This window comes from Marmota monax, unplaced genomic scaffold (assembly GCF_021218885.2).
Source record: "Marmota monax isolate L192 unplaced genomic scaffold, Marmota_monax_Labrador192_F-V1.1 WCK01_AAM20220418_F8-fsc00420, whole genome shotgun sequence".
NCBI lineage: Eukaryota > Metazoa > Chordata > Mammalia > Rodentia > Sciuridae > Marmota > Marmota monax.
The window spans coordinates 310,229-325,872 of NW_026694467.1; positions in this window are offsets into that span (position 1 = coordinate 310,229).

The following is a 15,644-nucleotide window of genomic DNA, read 5'->3' on the forward strand; positions in this document are numbered from 1 at the left end:
TATATATATATATATATATTCTCAGATAGCATCCATAATCATGGTCAGACTGATGAAGAGCCAATAACCCTCTGACTGAGAGATGCTGGAAACAGTCTCAGCTCCTTCTCAGTAATATCTACACCTATTAGCCATAGCAGTGTCTGAAACTCATATTGCTTTGGGGTATGTGTTGAGTCAATGCAACACTCATCAAACTAATAGTGCTATCTGGAAGGGAGAATGCCAGAGTGACTTTTGGTCTTTAGTATCTTAGTACACATGTAGAGCATCATGAGCATCAGGAAAGGTACTTCATAGGATGTGAAATGACCACATTAGAATAGGTGTATTGCTTAGAGTGAGGCTGAGTGAGAGGGACACAGGTAAGGATGGAGAAGTTTTGAAGAGACAGTAGTTTAGTGCAGCAAGAGGGGAGAATGCCACTCATGCAGGCAACACTGAAGAGTCACCTTATTTAGTAAAGGACAGAATGAGAGCCCTGAGCATTTGAGGGTTGGGGAGAGGGGGCATGTAGAATAGGAGACAAAAGGCAGCAAGGTCCTCTAAACATTACTCTTCATGGTTTTGCTTCAGGTCAGCCCTCACCTTGATTCAAATTTTACAGTAGTCTTTCCCATCCATTTTGAAAGTGTGACACCTCAATTTTTTATTCTATTCATTTTCAGAAGCAGTATAGTATGGGTGAAAAGAGCAATGGACCAGTAGTCAAAGATGTAATTTGATTCTTTGCTTTTTCATCTGTAGAATGGGAGAAATACAGAACCATTGCTAGAATCCAGTAAGAGCATATGTATTTTGTGAACAGTGACACTCCAAGGCAAATGTTCAGTTGAATTATCTTGGAAAACACTTTTCTTTGCACTGTCAATGCTCTCACCTTTTGAGAATTAGTCAAAGATTTTATAACATCTTGAGGTAACCAGAAGCCTCTTCAGATTTTGGAAAACCCGAGTGAGAAATTATTTCACTAGGCCTGGAGGTAGCATTTATTTACTTCTCTTGGACTCACCTGGAAGGAGCTGTCCAAAGTGTCATCTGTTAGGAGGTGCAAGGAATGGGTGATGTGCTTGAGGAAGCACAAGGGGCTGAGTCAACAGCCTTCAAACATGAAAAAGCTGTGCTGCCTGAAACCTTTTATTTGGTGCTTTTCTCAGCCTGCAACAAAGAGCCTTTCCCAATTTGTGGGGTATGCAATGGCAGACATTGTTGCCCAGGAACTCTGTAAATGTCAAACCCATTATCAGGTTGAGGGAGGCAGAATTTTAATTGAAACTTTCCTCCAACCTTCCACTCTCCACAGCCGTAACAGGGCTTCTTGTGCTGTTGTGGCCTTTTAAAAGGCCCAAACTGAAAAAAAAAAAAAATAATAAAATCTTCAAAGAAATGTTTGGTCAGGAATAAGTCTGAACTTTTGAAAGTATTTGTTTTTTATGTCCTGGCATCTACTTGCTGCTAGAATTTCTTGCTCACAGGTTAAGGACACCAACTGTAACAACATGTCTTCATGCAGGTAAAAAAGAAAAATAAAAGCAAAGAAGGTAGAAAGAGAATTGGGCAGACAGGATGAAGGGTATGTCTCACTTTACTTGCAGTTCTTCAAATGTACTCCAACATTCTTTCCTGTTAAACTCCACTTCTTCTGCATCCTGTCAAAATTTTTCTTTAATCCCAAATTCCCCTTCCTTTCCCCCATGACCAACCTCCTCAAAATGTAATCTCTACTTGCTATCTCCATGTCTTCCCTCCCTACAGCTTGCCCATCCACTTCCTGCCTTTGCCTTGACCACTTCACTGACCTTGTATCATCATAAGAGGCCTCTCAGTTGTAATCCACTTCCTCTCTCCAGTCCCACTTCTGCTACTTTATTTCAAGCCATGTCAGGTCTTGGCTGGAGTACTTCAACAGCTCCCTAACTGGTCCTCATGTCTCCTATCTTGTCTTCATCTAATCCATTCTCCTTAATGCCACAGAAGAGATCCTCAAAGGTACTTCAAGGTCCTCAGGACATTCCAAACACCCCCATCTGGTTCACTAAACCAACTGAAGTAACCACTCCCACCCTGCTGCCTCATGGTCTGTTGATTCCTTCATAAATTCTGCCCCACAGTCATGCTGACTTATTTACAACTTTTTTCATGAGCGCTGCTGTTTCTCTTCTCAGGGTCTCTGAACCTGTTGCCTCCTCTTTCACAGATTCTCTCCCACTTTGCATGGCTGACTCCTATTCATATCTCCAGGGTCAGCACAGATTCTCTGTCTCCCCAAATCCCTGTCTCTCCCCAGGAGTCTAGATCCTGGACCTTTCCTATGTGCTCCCCCAGGGCAATGTATTTCCCCTTTCTTCTTGCTTTATAGAAAGGGAGTACCTTGATGGCCTCAGAGGCCTTCAAAGGCAAGTGTGCTGTTAAGGAAGGGTTCCCTGGGAAGCCTAGTCAGGATCTGGGGAAGCAGGTCAGTGAAGGGAAGAGGATGTCTTCAAACATAAGCAAGAGGATGTCTTCAAACATAAACTGGAGAAGGGGAGCTCAGGGGTCTAAGTTTGTCTCAGAGTTGCCTATGGAAGACTCAGGAACTGGTCTGTGGACCTATGATCTCTGGTTCAAGACTTGTCCAAGGGGGCACTAAATTCCTAGGATTCTAGCTTGTCTATGTGTGAGTATGTGTATATTAGTATCTCAGCAGCCTAGGGACTTTTTTCAGTGCCAAGACTGTTATTATTAAAGAGGGGTGGTACATAAAATGGCAGAAAATGTTTCCAGGGCTCAAGGTGAAACACTGATATCCCTATACTCACTTGTGTGGCCTGGCCAAGTGTCTGCAGTGCCTGGCATATATATATATATATATATATATATATATATATATATATATATATATATATATATATATATAGTCATTTCTTCCTTTTTTTTCCTCAAATTTTTTTAGTTGTTGATAGACCTTTATTTAAGTAATTTATTTATATGTGGTACTGAGAATCAGACACAGTGCTTCACACGTGCTAGGCAAGTGCTCTACCACTGAGTCACAACCCTAGCCCCTCCATTTATTTCTTACATGAAAGGATGAGTATTTTTCATTCCTCATCTCACTGACCTATTTGTGTTATTTTATACTATTTAAGTCTCTCTCCTTGAAATCTTCTCTTCCAGAGACTTTTGAGCCCCCCCCCCCCTTTCAGAACTGATTCTTCTCCTTCTGTTCTGTTTCCCTTTTCATTCCCAACTTTGCCTTTAGCCCTGAGTCAGAAGACCTGGCTCTAAATCTTTAACTACTTAGTAGCTGCAATCTTAGGTAATTGATGTTACTGAGCTTTGGTGTTCATCTGGGGAAAATAAAAGGTTCATATCCCTTGCAGAACTCTGAAAATTAGTTGTGATCAAGAGATGCTACCTTAAAAGAATGCTGGGCTGGGCATCTACTGGGTACTCAATACATGTTAATTGAGTGAACATGAATGAATGTGAATAAATGTATTAATAACTCTCACGTTAGAGTAGCTGACATCTTGTCTAAGGGTAACATCTAAAGGAGGAAAGCTTACATAAATACTAATTGGAACACCATCCTGATTTGTAAATATGTTTGTGTGTTCCTACATTTCAGTTTTGTGTGTGCATGTACATGCATATTCAAACACACATGCACAGACACAGTCACACACATACATGCATACTTTCTTCTTTCCCTTGTATATATATGTCCATTTCCTAGGAATTTTTTTTGGTGGTTACCTAACAAGCTTCCAGAAAGAGGTCTTGCAGATATCAGAGAAGTTGAGGGAGCTTTGGCTGAAGTTTTGGTATTATATCCCAGTGACGTTTCATCTTCATGTCTATTTTTTAGTGCAAGACTATTACATACCTTTCCTTTATGTGTGCAGCTGATGTGTGCTGCTTACCAGGGTTTTATCAACCATTTTGATGGCCTGCTATTAACATTAGTATTCTATGGGCCAAGGATTTCTAGTCTTCCTGGAAAGCCCCGATATCTTATCATGTGGATGCAGGAATTTTTTTTTCCTTCCATGCTTACTTTGCTTCCATTTTCAGATGTGATTGGATTCTATAAAAGCCTCTCAGTGAAAGAATGTCTTTTGATAAGCACTTGACATCCTCCATTTGTCAGATTTCACTTTGAGTTGGTCTTGGGCTATATTATACACACAAGTACCTATAAGCTCTCACTCTCTCTCTCACACATGCATGCATACTCCATGCATCCTCTCACTGTCTGGTACCAACCCTGGCTTCGTCTTTGAGCATATGGGGGGAAAGTTTGGATTTTTTTTTTTTATATCTGCTCTGGTGATGGTTAATTTGTCAACTTGACAGAGGTAAGCAATGCTATTAAAACATTATTTGTGGTTTTCTCTGTGACCGTATTTCAAGAAAAGATCAGCATTTGAATTGGCTGAGGAAAGAAGATTACCCTCACCAATGTGAGTGGACAGTATCATATTCTGAGAGGACCTGAATGGAACAAAAAGGCAGAGGAAGGGTTAATTTTCTCTTTCTGCCTCTTTTCATCCATCTATCCATCTCTATATCCAGTTGGTTCTGTTTCTCCAAAGAATATTGCCTAATACAGCTCCTGAATTGATCCATAATCCATTATGTCTGTCTTAATCCATTTTGTGTTGCTGTAATACAATACCCGAAACTGGGTAAATTATAAATGGTAGAAATTTATTTGACTCACTCTTCTGGAGGCTAGGAAGTTTGAGAGCACAGCATCTTCACCTGGTAAGGGTTGTCATGCTGCACCATATTATGGCCAAGTGAGTATGCTTGATACCAAAAGAAGGGTCACCAGAGGTTCAAACTTAAAATAAACTCACTCTCATGTTAACTGACCCACTCCTGTGATAATGACATTCATCCATTCATGAGGGCTCTAAGTCACCTCTTAAGGGTTTAATCTCTTAATGCTGTTACAATGGAAATTAAATTTCAACATGAGTTTTGGAAGAGACATTCAATCCATAGCAACCTACTTCTCTACTGTCAGGCCCAGCTCTACTTTAGGTCTCAGCTCGGGTCACCAATGACTAGGTCTTTGGACATAATGATCCTTCCTCAGTAAGATGTCATTATCTGCACATTGTCCCCAGAGACAGAAAGTGTTTGGGGCCCTTGTGTGGAGAGGCTCATATCTCTACTCCATTATATATACTGCCCAAACTTGGCCTCTCCTGAGTCCCACCAATGTGATGCTGTATCTGGGGGCTATCAAGAAGAATTGTAGCATGGATCAGAAATATCTTGAGACTGTTTCTCAATTGACGATTAGTCATCAAAAAAGATCTCTCTCCCAGATCATGTCTCACTTGAGGCCCCTGCCTGCTACTGGGCTGGTGAGTTTGAATTTTCTTCTCAGAGACACTCTTCTATCTTCTTTATTCACAACAGAGCTCAGAGCCCTCATACTTGCCTAGTAGGTTGCTCAGAGGAAAACTCAGATTCTTTTCCTTTGTTACATAGACTAGTTTATCTTCCTTTCTGTCAACCACTCTGTTCAGCACAACATGGCCCTCCCATTCACAACCCAAATGCCCCCAAGGGGTCTTACCAAACAAAAGAGCAAACTTCCCTCCTTACTTGAGTTTTACCATTTCTCTCAGGAGATGAAAGTGATTATAGATTATAGTTAGTTCTCACATTTAAAATCAGTAATATTCTTTCCTTGTATGGTGCATAAGTCTCGACTCTTTTCAAATATTCACCCCCCTAGTTTTATATTCCAAATATTTTTTAATATTAGACCATTAAGAACACATTTTCATAATATTAATCCATGGCCATTTCAGTTATGTCTGGTCTAATAAATAGATTAGACCAGACATAACTATTATAATAATTATGATAATTAATGATAAGAACTATTATTAATTCTTGGAATATGTCTCTTATAAAAATCTGTAATAACTGATAATGTATTATCACCATTCAGGAAAAGAATGTCTTTAGAGTTGCATATCTGGGGTAGCATTTAATTATTTTGGTGCACCAGAGAAAGGTTTCAGCCAACTACTCATTTTCATTGGTCTACTGTAAATGATATGATTGATAGATGCCCTCTAAATATTTTTTATTGTTTCCCTTGTCCATGCATGTCTGGCATCAAATAAACAATTGGAAATAAAATCAATCAAGCTTCTAATTACTTGGAATACATAAGTCCAAGCATTCATTTATTCTAACTACCAAATTAACTTAACCAAACAGACATGTGAACATCAGAATTATATCCTAATTGTTGGGACTGTGTATTCAGGGAACAGAAAGTCTAACTAGGCAGACAGGACCTCCCCACGTAATGAGTACTTTATGCTTCAGTATGGCATGCTTTTTTTTTCCCAGATCTCACCCACTCTTAGCCTTGATTGATGATGACAATGGTTTCTGACAATGGTTTCCACATAATCGGATTCTCAGGATTCTTTATCTCTGGTTTGGGTTTCTGGTAGCTCACTTCTTTCTCAGTTGCTGTGTTTCTTGGTGACTCCTATAATTTCCTGTTCTTATTCCTTTGATCTGCTCTGTCAACCAGAGCTGGGTAGAACAAAGAACTGAAGGAAGCGTTTCAGACATAGTGAAGATTTAGTTTGGTGGACTGGGTAGGAAGGAAAATATAGAGCTTGCTGACTGAGAAGATCAGGCAGGAGAAAGAACCAGAGGAAGTCTATGAGGTAATAACCTGCGGAAGGTGGGACCCCTTCAAAGGGAGCTGGTGGCTCTGGGTATGCAAGCATTGTTAAAGGCTGGCAGTCTTTTCCGAATTCTTCTATCATCGTGGGCATCTTCACTCAGCAGATGACTCTGTTCACATTCTCAGGACACCACTACTCCCCAAGCTGAAGAGAAGCCCCCTTCAAACTGCAAATGTATGACCGACATGACATGATCTAATATCCAAGTGATGACTGATCTCAATTCATGTACTTCAAATTTAATTATTCCTTCTTTGAAGAAATCTCAAACAAAACTTCAAGGGAGCTTGTCCAGGCAAGCCTGTGACTCCATTAGAACCATGATGGGTTCCATAGCCTTGAGCCCTCTCCTATTGAGTTCTTGATGTCTTGGCAGCACTCTTACAGATAGTTTCCTGGTGTCTTTTTCTGGAAGCTCAAGGAAGGTATGCAGATTGGTCTCCACTCTGACATCCTAGACATAGAAGGAAAGGCAAGACGGTGTGCAGTACTGCAAAGTCTGAGGCTCTCTGCTGTGGCTATCGATTCCAGGGGAACAAGGACACCAGTCCTAGGTTTGTGCTTCTTTAAGGGAACAAAGACACTAGTCCTAGGTTTGTGCTTCTTTCTGCCATTTTGGTAAAGTGTTTGTCTTCTTCCTCACTCTGGTTCTGACTTAATGTCCTGAAGAAGAGAACTCAGCTTTGGTTGTCTCCTCCCCTCTGGCCTTGGGTACCATTTGTATATGTTAATGTTCCTCTTGGCAGAAGCAGAAGAAGAGTTCTCACCACATGGACCTAAAGGTGCACCTTTGGCTGTTGCAAGGCCAGCACAATCTGACAGGAGCTGGACAAAGAGTTGCTGCACAGTGTGCAATCCTGTCAGTTGCTGTCAGTTGTGGGCAGTGCACTTTAGGCTATGATGACATTTCAGGCCTAATAGTTTTTTTTCCTATTTAAAATAAAAAAAAATCAAAAGATCTGGGTTATACTTGGTGCAAGGTAGACCCTGCCTTTTTGATAAGAAACACATATTTACTTATTCTCACAATCATTGCAAACTTTGTTGGGAGAGAGAAACGAATCAGCTGAGATTTTTATTCTTATTGCAGCCCCTACAAATGCTAAAGGTCTGGTCCAAGAGCCTGAACTCTATGCTGTAAGTGACATAAGGATAATATAGGGATTAACACACCAGTAGGAGACAGTGAATTGTGACCAATGGGCTACTTGGAGAAGGGGAAAAGCCCTGGTTTATTAAGAGACAAAAAGCTATGAGGTTATCTCTGACATTACTTGTGTGGTTTTAGCTACCTATATTTATACTCCATTATTCCTATCTTTAAAGTGAAGGAATTGATATAGATGACTTTTAAAGTCCCTTTCAGCTGAAGGCACTTGTAGAAATGCCAAATTTAAATCCAAGGACTTCAATATGGCATATAATGAGATTTTTATATTATTGTAATTTATATAATATAATTATATAATAATTTTTATATGATTATATATTATATTTTTATATTATTTTGAACAAAATGTCAAAATGTGGCTTGTGGTTACCAACATTCAATGGTTTAGCAATGAGTGGGATGCCATAATAACATGCAAGTTATATTTTCTATCTATCAGGAAGTAGGGTAAAAAATAAGAAAGGCATAGAAATACTTAAAAGTCATGACCCTGAAGATTTGAAGGATATATACTTGAATATTCAGGATAATTTTCACAAGAGGTATTTGAATTCAGTTAATCAGAAAGCTAAGTTTATAAGAAACTTTTATTCCCCAAGTGCTTTAGTTGGTTGAGGTTTTATTGTGCTAAAGCTAACATTTCATATACTATGTTCTTTAAGGTTTAGGCTTGCAACTAAAAAGCCCAATTGGTTTGTAGATAAAAAGGTAGACTTTCAAGATTTACTACAGTTGTTTTTTTTTTTTTTTCCAAAATCTATTTAGAAGCTCAAAAGCACAATGAATCTTTGTTTCTTTGTATTCTAGGTGTTTTTTTTTTTTTTTTCTAGGAGGTAACACCCTGTCTCTGTCTTAGGGGCATTTGGATGAAAATTCTGCTAAGGAAATATGAAGGTAGGGGAGGTTCCAGGAATGGCTATAGTGATCTCACAATATAATTGGATGTTTTAGTTCGTTTTTTCATCACTCTGACCAACAAACAGCCAACAAGAACAACTTAGAGGAAGAAAGGTTTATTTGGGACTCATAGTTTCAGAGGTCTCAGTCCATAGATGACCAATTTCATTCCTCTGGGCCCAAGATGAGACAGTTCATTGTGAGGCAATAGACCAGCAGAGGAAAGCCACTGTGCTCCTGGCAGGGTCAGAAAGCAGAGGGTGGCGGAAGGTGTTGCAGGGCAGATGTAACCTGCCATCCCATGATCCACCTCCTTCGGTACCCCACCAGCCTACAGTTATTATCCAGTCAGTCCATTCAAACTAGGATAGACTGATTAGGTTACAGCTCTCACAACCTAATCATTTACCTCTGAATATTCCTGCATTAACAAGAGCTTTTGGGGGACACCTGGTACCTAAACCATAACCTTGGATATTTATTGAAGTCCATTTTCCTGTGCTGAATTCAAATACTCCATGGAAGAGACCAAACAGAGTATCCATTATCAGTCTGTGTCAGCAGTTTGATGGAAGTTTCTCTTCCTAACACAGGATGAGTTCTGAGAAGAGGCTTGACAGGAGAGTAGAGAGACTGGTTTGGGTTAAAGGGAGTAGAGCAGCAGGGAGCATTTTATGGGCAGTGGATTCCTGGAATGGTATTAGGGCTTGGGGAGAGGAAAACAAGGGCAACACTGGAAGGCACCAAAGACAAGCTTCACACAATGCACAATGATTCCAAAGTTGGGAAATATGAGGTCTCTTTCAGGCACAGGGTGAGAGAGGTTTACAAGCAGTGGATCAGAGTCAGGACAAAAATTGCCTCAACATTCAACAATTTGTAAAAGTATATAAGAGACACACTTTTCAGACTTCCAGGCAACTCAAAAGTGATAAAAAATAAACTCCTATATGAGAGAGGTCAAGGTGGAGAAAGAAAAATGAATATGAATGGGGCTCCCCAAGTCCAGTGGGGAGATATGTCTAGGAATATAGGAAGCAATAGTGCCATAGGCATTACCTAAGCTCATTAAGGGGCAGAGAGTTCTAGGCTGGGGGATGGATAGCCTGGGAGAGGGGTGGTTGTATCATTCTAAAATTAAGCTTTGAGATCTAAAGCAAGGCAAGATAGGGCCATTCCTGCATGACACAAGACTGAGAAGAACATCTGGATGTCATCATCATATTCTTTTTAGAGTGCTTTATTCTTCTTTCTTGCTCTGCAACTTCAAGGATAGAGTGCTTCTTAAACTTTATGCACAAGCCATCAGTGTGACATTGCTTGAAAGTTAGGGAAAAGAAGAATGCAGCTTTTTCCTTGAAAGCTCCTTGTGTTCTGAGTTTTTGGCTCCCTTTTAAGGCTATCTTTACTAAAAACCATTCTATCACACGATGGCAGCAGAGATATAATCTAAATTTATAAGCTATGATGCATGGATGCATCCCAGTGGGGGAAAAAGTCTAATTTATGTCTTTCCATATATTTTTCTTTCATTGGTGTTTGTGTTCTAAGTTTCTGGAGGCATCAAACATAGAAAAGCTCTGTAATTCCAGAGGGGATTAATGCACACAATATTTCATTCAAGAAGTGCAACCATAAATAAGAGGAGGTACTTTAAAATGGCCTCTAAATTTTTCGAGATACCACTCAAGTGCCTGTAAAACCAAAATCAACTTTCTGCTTGCATTCTTAATTTTCTCTGCACCTCATTTCTTTCCTGGGTAGGGATGATTTTTCAGGCTAGTCAGGACAGGAAGAATGCTTGCAAAAGATAAAATTTTCCCTTTTCACATTTTCTTTGTACTCTTAATTCTTTCTGTTCCCGTCAAGGAATTTTTTTTTTTTTTTTTTGGTTCTAAATGGTCATAAATAAACAATGGAATGTATTAGGAGGGGTTGAAAATCTTTGGGAATTTTTGCATATTTTGCCATTTTTTAATGCCACAAAAGGTCCTCTTAGACTAACCAATGTCTTCTTCAATAATATCATATTTCTTCTGAAAGAGAATTCAAATGCTTCTTAGGGTTCATTGACTTATCAAAACTAATGGACACCATTACATGGCACCATACTCAGGAAATAATACTGACATTAATTAACCACTAATCCTGTGACACATAGAGCCCTGAGTTCTAAGTTTCTGGAGGCATCAAAAATAGAAAAGCTCTGTAATTCCAGAGGGGATTAATACACACAACATTTCATTCAGGAAGTGCAACCATAAATAAGAGGAGGTACTTTAAAATGACCTCTAAATTTTTTGAGATACCATTCAAGTGCCTGAAAAACCAGAAATTGCCCCTTTTGATCCTCTCCACCTTGCTCCAAGGTAGTTACCAGCAATATCCCCATTCTTTGTACAGATGAGGAAGCTGAGGCATAGGAAGGGTATAGCATCAAAATTAGGAGGCAGAGTTTAGCTCATGATTGGCAACCAGACAGTCTGAATTCAAAGTTCATGCTATTAACCAGGGAGTGCAGGAGCAAAAAGGTTCTGTCTACAAATAGATTATAACCTAGTATGAAATGAAAGTCTACAATATATAAGAGACAGACCGAATCTAAGGGAGATGTTATTTTGATGATACACTAGATGTGACTCATGAGAAAATGTTAGCCCAGAACATGGGTCAATTCATTGTAAGTTTGTGAGTTATACAGGGAAAAAAATCAAGGGATAGGAAATTCCTAGAGAGTGAGAAAGATATATCTTTCCTCCCTCATTTATCCTGGACAGCAGGAGGTTTTATATGGGATTTTTAATAGCATTGTGAGGAAACACCAGTCTCAGACATCTTGATTAATGGGAAAATTTGGCTTTGGGGATGGGATGGCGGCTTGTGTTGTGTTTAGGAAGGTTTTAGCTTGAATGCTTTAGTGGGGTTGTTTCTTTTTCATGTTTACTCTTTTTCTTCCTCAAACATTTTCTTCTTAGGAGTTTCCTCGTGCATTGCTGAATTTAAGGGTGAAAAGGGAACCTTTGGCTCATCTTTGGGATAGGAAAGGAGGAGGGAATTCAGATAGAAGCTCTGTCCAGGAATAGAGTATACCTTACTCTGAACATTTCTCGTGTTATAATTCTTAGAAACCAGGGCAGTGGCTTGTCTAAACCCAGTACCAGTCTCTTTATATCAAAATCAATTCTATGCCTGAATAGCAAAAATATTAATAAATCATTTTCTTGGTCCATTCAAAATTCTGTTTATTTTCCAATTATGTTGAATGTGTAGAATAATTTGGGATTGTTTGGTGGTTATCCTAGAAAACACTGTTGTTTTGGGATAACTTTCATCTTCCCTGTTTTGCTTTCTACATTTTGAATTGACATGAGTGGGCTACAGATCAGGTACCTAGAAAACCACCTTCATTCTGTTTACTTGCAGACACAGGGGATGATTAAGCTCTTTTCTGGTCCACTTTTAAACGTCTGCAGTTTAAGAAAACCATCTTCAGAAGATAGATAATCAAATTGAGGCCATTCTTAGGGATCATGACATTAAATGGTGCTAAGGATACTCAAAATGACAAAAAAAATCCAAGGAATAAAAATAATGTTTGACTTTCATTTTACTGTTCAACCATTTGATCTATTAAAAGTGAGAAAATTTATTATAGTGCAACAGTTTATGTTTCCCCATTTCTAAAGAGATAAATAAATAGAGAATTAGGGCCATATTTCTCCAAAGATGAATGGCTTAAGACAACAGAGAGACTATTCACTAAAAGCCATAATGAGTAGGGGCTAAAAATATAGCCACTTTACGATATCTGCAGCAGCTCTTCAGCTATCTGCATTTTATGGGGTAGAAGAGAAAGTGTCTTCACTTGCTCTGACTTATCCTTTATTCAATGCACTTATTCTCTCTCTCAATACCATTTGTTGGCATTCAGGTTAATTCCATTTATTTTTGCAACAGCTAAGGAGTAGACTGGCTTAGAAGGCCAATTTGAAAGTGAGGTGAGGGAGGAAGCAGGACATGATGCGACAGTTTTGACCAACATGGCTATCCGTGTGAATCTCAAATCCTACAAGTGAGACTTTTTGTCTATTTGTCCTTGTTTCTCATCTCTGAGTTGGCATGCATCTGTGTTAAAAATAAATAAGGCAGTATTATGAAATAGGACAAGGACTCATGTTTCTCAGTATAATTACCGTCAGGTTGCATTTAAATAGTCAATTAAAGTTCTTTTTTATGGAAGCTGCAACTTTTATTTCCAGTAGAGAGAAAACTGTCCATTTTTAGACAACCCCTGCTCCCTCCAAAGAATTACTCAGGGCTAATTTACAATAATGGGACCATTAGCTTCTAGATGAGTTCAAGCAATAAATAAACCTCTGAAGAAGTGGGAAGTAGTGCCGCTCACAGCCTCACTAGATCAGGAAACAGGGACCTTCTAAGTAGTACACTGATTTGTTTAGTTTACTTATCAAAATTTAGAGGGAACAGGAATAAATTATTATCAACTCCTTTGCCTGTGTAAATTGTGCTTTCAATGGCTTTACACAATTCTCTATAAAGTGACAAACCGAACTAATCAGTTCTTGATTGGTGTTTAGCTCCCCAGAGAGCACTGGAGTATTAGATATTCATATTGTATTAGATATTCATATTCATATTGGCCAGCCCAGTCCACAAACCTTGAGAACTATTGTTTTTGAGAACTACTATCTTCTCCTCTTCCATTGGAAAGGATTTCAGGAGTTAAAATATATCTCAAATTGGGAGGGGCGATGAATATGAATGAGAATGGACAAAAACAATGCAATTGGAGTATGTATAGTCACAGGTTGGAGGGTAACCATACGTCTCTCTAATCAGAGAAAATGAGGAAGCTAAGAAAGTTTATCTAGAATTAAAGTGAGAAACAACTTTGCAGTTGTTTATTTTTTTATATGGTTCATGTTTGTGAGTATACCTACATCTCTCTAATAAATTGTCCCAATTTATTTTATCTAGATCAAATTGGTTCTTGTAACTTACAATCAAAGGACTTTAACTAAAACACAGATTAAAGAAGACACTGAAAATTTCTTTGGCTTGTGGATTTATTTCCAATAATTTAAAATATAAATCGAAAAATGGCTTATATCTAACTTGCTATGACTTTAGAACAGGAAAGTCAGGTACAGAGTAAGTGTGGATAAGGGCATTCTTTGGAACTACTCCAGAACCAATATGGATGTTGGCCTCTTGCTATCTTTGAGAAAGTGGGCATATTATTTAACCTCTGTGAGCTTTAGTTTCTTTGACTTTAAAATGGAAATCATACTTGTCTCATAGGATTATTGTTAAATTTGTGAACTACAGTGTGTAAAGCAGATAGCCAGCAAACAGGCATTCCTTACTAGTTACAGGAAGTTTCTGTTGATGTACAAGCTATTGCTTTCACACCTCTGCTCTTTGCCTTCTCTGCTGCCAGAAGATTGGTTCAGGGACTGGACAGGACTGATTCTAGGTGAGGAGAAATTCTAGCGTCCCCAAGCACAAACTAGATTGGTGAAAAGCGCAGATGGACTGAGGACCTTGAATGGGGTGGAGGAGAGAGAGCAAAGGGGGCAAATACAAGCTTTGCTCACCTGAGAGTTTTGGTGTTGACTTGCCTAGGCTGACAGATGCATGGGAGACTGATGATAAAGTGACAATAATCACAGTACAGGTGTGGTTTCCCTTCTCACCAGTCTGAGGTTCTGATGTGTTCATGTGTTGTTCTGCATTTATATTCAGTACTCCTGCTTCCTTGAGCCTCTTATACACAGCTTCTTAACCCAGCCTTACTGACATTTTGGGCCCACAGTATTTTCTTTTTTTCTTTTGGGGGCTCTCCTGTGCATTTCAGGGTGTTTTTGTCCTCCTTCATCCACCAGGATGACAACCACAAGTGGCTCAAGATACTGCCAAGTGGCCAGTGGTTGGTGGCGTGGGTGGTAGTGGGACACAAAATCACCCCTGGCTTAGAACCACTGCTCTAAAATAATCTTTTCTTACAGAAGATTGGCAACTCAGTTTTAATCAGGGACTCATATCACAGAAAAAATAATAATTGGGAGAAATGGGACACTGCACTTCTCTCACTCTCACCTGTTCTTACAAACTTGGTCCTGATTGCCCCATGTGGCATGTAACACGTGAGAAGGCTGGATCTGGACAGAGAAGACCCTAGTTCAGATACCTCGCTGCCTCCTACCCAGTGAAAGCCTCCAATGACCTGGCCTTTGTGGGAGCCTAATTCTTACCTCTCTGGATTCTAATTACTAACACTTGTCACCAAGATCACCAGTCAGGCGGTGATTAAAGTCTTGGGCTCACATCTGGGCGATTGCAAAATTACTCCTATCTCCCAGCCAGCTGTAAACACATTTCACATTCTCAAAGCTTTCAGGGCACTTAGAAAACAGCAGAGTTCCTCCACTAGTAGGACACTCCACTTATTTGCAGTATTGAAATTCGGACCAAGAAACCTGATGGAAGATAATGCACCCACAGGTGGCAGCAAGAACAGAAATCCAGAACCAAAAAGGTGCATGTTCAGTAGACTATGCCCGGCCCCACCCTCTAGAACAGCTGAGGCCCCAGTGAGTGACAACCCTCACCAAGCACAGGAGCCCCTCCCCTTAGGAGACCGGAGTGAGAGGGAGGAAATTGGATTCGCCTTCTCTTCCAACTTTGTGGCTTTGGGGAGGGGACGGCCACTCTTCTTCACAAAAACAGAAAGGCAGGCAAGGGGGAGAGGGCAAATGTTTCTCCCACTCTTGCATCATTATCCCTTCTTATAACTTGAGCATTTGCAAAGAAAAAAGAAGAGGGAGAGAGAATGAGAA